This window comes from Sinocyclocheilus rhinocerous, unplaced genomic scaffold (genome assembly GCF_001515625.1).
Source record: "Sinocyclocheilus rhinocerous isolate Xijiao unplaced genomic scaffold, SAMN03320098_v1.1 scaffold892, whole genome shotgun sequence".
Lineage (NCBI taxonomy): Eukaryota > Metazoa > Chordata > Actinopteri > Cypriniformes > Cyprinidae > Sinocyclocheilus > Sinocyclocheilus rhinocerous.
In genome coordinates, this window is record NW_015642825.1 from 591,234 (window position 1) to 596,497 (window position 5,264).

A 5,264-nucleotide genomic window follows, 5' to 3' on the forward strand; every position below is an offset into this window, starting at 1 on the left:
CACTGAAAAAATAACCCGAACAAAATGACCCAAAAGGCTCAACCCAGCATTTGAGTTAAAAAAAATAACCCAGGATTTTTTAGAGTGTGATATTCCTGTGACCTCTATTAAAGGGGTCATATGATGCGATTTCAAAAAATCTACTTTATTCAAAGGGTAAACAAGTTTTCATACCTCACTGACTTAGGTTTGTTCTTGTTTTAAGGGGTCATATGATGCGATTTCAAGTTTTCCTTTCTCTTTGGAGTGTTGCAAGTTCTTGGTGCATAAAGAAGATCTGTAAAGTTGTAAAGACTAAAGTCTCAAATCCAAAGAGATATTCTTTATAAAAGTTCAGAGTCAACCACGCCTACCTAAAACGGCTCTAAAAAGTTGTGTGGTCTGAATCAGGAGACAAATAAGTACAGATCAAAACAGCTCTAAACGAATATGTTGGTGGATTTTGATGTGAAAGGACAACAGGGACTTCAAACCACATCATGCTGGTTTCGTCTGGCCAGTGGAGAGAGTTTTTTTGGTTCCTTGTCACTGTCACCTTTGGCTTAATTAGTTGGGGACGCTTAATTTCTGGCAATATTGTCGGCTTGATTGCACAGACACTTTTGGAAGAAATGTGTGTGACAACTGGATGATGACATTGCTGAATCAATGATGAACTGACTTTAACTGAAAAAAATTGACTTCTTATCCTTTTGCATTATTGACAAACTATTTTCCTGTTTAACAATATAAAGCTGCTTTGACACAATCTGTATTGTATAAAGCGCTATATAAATAAAGGTGACTTGACTTGACTTATGGATTATGAACTTGGCCAGAAATTTAAACCAGCAATGGTTTAAAGTTAAATTGTCTTAATGATGGATTTGTTTCTTACAAACACTCAGCTTTTGGCTTCTCAAGACATTAAAGGGATAGTTCACCCAAAAATGAAAATGTGATGTTTATCTGCTTACCCCCAGGGCATCCAAGATGTAGGTGACTTTGTTTCTTCAGTAGAACACATATGATTATTTTTAACTCCAACTGTTGCAGTCTATCAGTCGTATAATGCATGGCAATGGTAACAAAATCTTTGGACTCTCATTCTGATGGCACCCATTCACTGCAGAGCATCCATTGCTGAGCAAGTGATGGAATGCTACATTTCTCCAAATCTGATGAAGATGCAAACTCATCTACATCTTGGATGGCCTGAGGGTGAGTACATTTTCAGCAACTTTTCAGGTGAACTATTGCTTTAACTATCACGTCCACTTGTCTTTCTAAGAGACTTTTGCACAGTCCAGCTTCATGTTTTCCTTGTATATGACTGTTCCTTTGCTTTCAAGAATGCTGCCTGCATTATATAAATTAAAAATATATTTTTTAAAATCCCATTTGCATTTCAGCATTATATGCACAGTATTATTATATAACAACAAAAACTAAACTTTTAATATAATAAAATTAACATGTCCACAGTTAGTGTGTAACTATCACCACCTAGTGTGTAATGTTTTTCCTCTGTGGGCAGTATAGCCTTAATGAAACCCCAGTATTTTCCACTTTAACCGATTTAGAAACTGTTTACATCATGGTGTAACATATGTGGTATTAGTTTCCTGCTTTATGGTGTGTATATAAGGTTTGAGTGCAGAATAAGATCATTATCTCTAGAAAGCATCCCTGCGAACAAGAACATGAAACTGCTAGGTCTTCTCATGGCACTGCTTGCTCTTAGCTATGCAAACTCGGACAAACTCGTCGCTAAAACCTTATGTGAACTTCTGAACAGGCTTACAAGCCTTGAGAAGCATGAGTTCAAGGTAAGCAAATTATTTTTGCATTAACGCGTGAGAGAAATGATTTAGTACTTAAAAATAGTTAAACGCCAATTCTAATAAGAGAAGTATTTGTTTGGCTTAACATACGTTCTGTATAAGTATGGACTAATATGTTGCACACATCAACTGACTTGTGTTTCAATTTCTAGGCTCTCAATAAATCAGTACAAATTCAAACACCACGAGAAGTAAAGAATGCAGTGAGTATTTTGTGTAATTTTCTCTGCATTACAGAACATTGAAACAATTGCTTTAAATATAATAATAAATTGCATGAATGGATTCTTATGGGGACTGTTTTGTACCCACAGTGTGAGTGTGAGGCCTTATTTGCAGAACACCTGAAGCGATTTCTAAGGTCAGTTAAAAGTGAAGTACCCAAAAACCTGTATGGCAACATTCTCGACAACGTGCATAAACTGCAGGAAACTGTAGTCAAGGTAAGACTTTTGTTTTGAATTGCACCATCCATTGTTTAACCCCAGAGACACCTCATCACGAATTGTTAAACATTCTCATATCATTTTAACATCTCTGTTCAACTAAAGAAAGAATTCAATGTCTTATGCAGCATATAAAGATGAACTAGTTGATCATTTTAAGTAATGGAATGCATGTATTTTGTCCTTTGATTTTTCCAGAATGAGTCAAATGTCAACTGTAACTTCACAACGCATAACCTCACAAAATTGACATCAGACGATATCAAGCCTTTGATTCAGGATAACATTGAGTTCATCCAAAACTGGAATGCGAACTGCAAACTGAAGAATGCAAGTCACAAAAGTAACTAAACGGACGTTCTGCTATGGAGATGTGGATTACATATTTATTCATTCGAAATGTCTATTTTTTTAACTTAATATTTATTTATTTATTTGTTAGGCTATTTATTTATTTATTTATTTATTTATTTATTTGTTAGGCTATTTATTTATTTATTTATTTATTTGTTTGTTGGTTGTTCTCTATCCTCAAACTTGTTTGTAAAATGAAATGTATCTAATTCAAAAAAAGTTAATGTTATTATCTTCATCACAGGAAGAAAAATGATCAACACTATGCTTTATTTTTTAAAGTTTTTTCTTGTATTGTAACAATACGAGCATCATGTTACATCCACAGATTTGATGATGAATTGAATTCTGAATAAATGGAATACTTTTAAGATCAACCTTTTCTGTTGCCTCATTCATGTTTTGTCTTGATTCTTATGCTGTAATGTACACACTGTAAGCAAAAGGCTATTTATTTATTTATTTTGACCAGTGTGTGTTGGTTGTTCTCTATCCTCAAACTTGTTTGTAAAATGAAATGTATCTAATTCAAAAAAAGTTAATGTTATTATCTTCATCACAGGAAGAAAAATGATCAACACTATGCTTTATTTTTTAAAGTTTTTTCTTGTATTGTAACAATACGAGCATCATGTTACATCCACAGATTTGATGATGAATTGAATTCTGAATAAATGGAATACTTTTAAGATCAACCTTTTCTGTTGCCTCATTCATGTTTTGTCTTGATTCTTATGCTGTAATGTACACACTGTAAGCAAAAAAGAATCTGAAAAGGTGATTTTCTGACAGGACACGTTCTGTTAATTTTATGGACATTTCCTTTAAACCTACAGCACAATGCATAAGTCAAAATACAGGGAAAACACCTGCGAAAAATCAACACGGAAATTCCTTCACATTAACACAGTACATTGGACCCTATTTTTACAGACTTTTTGTATCTGCTAAATGCATTTCAATCTCTTCAGTGCATGACAATTATATATGCTAAACTGATGCAAAAGTTCACATTAAGTTGCATATATACTCAGCACATCTGTATTGCTGCAGTCCATTAAACTTCACTCACTTGTTAACTGACAAGGCTGTGTATTTGTTTATCTTCCCTTGGCTTTACTGATGGGATGTGCTGCATCTTGAAGGAGGCCGTGTATACAATATTAAGTCTGATGGATGGAAACAGACAGTCCCGCAGCTGCTGGCAGCGTCCTGACGAGATGGAGCATCCCTAACAACACAGCAAGACCGTTATCCCAGAAATTGGACTTCCTCTATATGAAGACTTCAAGATCAATCAATTCATGGGTCTTCCTGTGAATAAGGTGCACTTTTATGTCCCGTTAGTTATTTTTATTAAAAAGTAGAGGCACATATCCTTTCCTATCTTAAAGGTGAGAACTATTAGAACTCCTATCTGAACACAAAATTAATGTAGCATATAAAGTAGCTGTTTTTAAACATCAAATGTCTGAATCCCAATTAAAATATTGATTTTTGTCCCTAATCTTGACCTTCTTGACAGGCCTGAATTAGGAACACACAGGGCCCTGGCGCTGGTTTAACTGATCAGTGTGTGCACTTGGATGGGTTAAATTCTGAGTATGGGACACCGTACTTGGCCACACCTCACTTTAAATCTATTTTAACCATGTTACAGCATGATGCTTGGGTGTTCACATTGTGACAAGAATTTACGTAATTTGTACCCTTTCTGATGACAAATAAAAGAAAAAAATATAAATATATAACCAAACAAGCAAATAAAGAAATAATGCTTAATTTTGAAATAAATGAAAAGATTACTTTATTTTTTACTTTGTAAATACTTTGCCTTTTTGAGGTTGATTATTAACATTTTCTGCAGGCTATGCATCTCCTTACACTGACCTTACATTTACATTAATTAATTTTGCAGACACTTTTATCCAAAGCGACTTACAGTTGAGGAATACATCAAGTGATTTATCATAAGATGGAAATAAACACGAGAAGTTAAACAACGTTTCAGTCATCGTTCTAAATAGTAAAAGCAAGGACATGAAGGGATAAAGGATAATAAAAGAATAGAAAAAGTGAAGGCATAGATTTAAAAAAAAAAAAATTATGAGCAGGCAGTTAGATGCTCTTCATATTTGCTATAAAATAAACAAAATGAATTTCAGACCATATTTTGAACCCTAACTGTGGAAAGTGTCTTCCCAGTTTTATTGAAACTTAAAGGGGGGGTACAATGCTGTTTCATGCATTCAGAGTTGTTTACACTGTTAAAGAGTTGGATTCTCATGCTAAGCATGGACAAAGTTTCAAAAAACAATTTGGACGTATGATGGAGTATTTCTGTGCCAAAAATCTTACTTCCGGGTTCGTACAAGTTTCGGAGAGTTTTTTTCGATCGTGGCTCTTCATGACGTAGACGAGAGTGGAACTCCTTATATGGGCATTTCTCCCGGAAGAGCGAGATCGCGCCCATCAATGCGCTTCATCCGGCCGCAGCGCTGCACGGGACTCGCTCGGGAAGAATGTCTCCAATCCAAAGAAGTGTGTTTTTGGTTGTAAGGGAAAGATAACTTTGTTCAGCTTCCTAAAGAATCCAGCGTTATGTAAACAGTGGATACCGTTTGTTTTTCCGGAGCAGCAA

At 34.9% G+C, this 5,264-nt stretch overlaps 1 long non-coding RNA gene across 1 annotated transcript; it reads left to right on the top strand.

Moving 5' to 3' along the window:
* Nucleotides 1-1,509: 1,509 nt before the first annotated feature.
* LOC107756686 (uncharacterized) lies at nucleotides 1,510-2,620 on the top strand. Its single transcript, XR_001641848.1, has 3 exons — nucleotides 1,510-2,026; nucleotides 2,138-2,266; nucleotides 2,468-2,620. It is a non-coding gene; the product is annotated as an uncharacterized LOC107756686 (long non-coding RNA).
* Nucleotides 2,621-5,264: the final 2,644 nt, after the last annotated feature.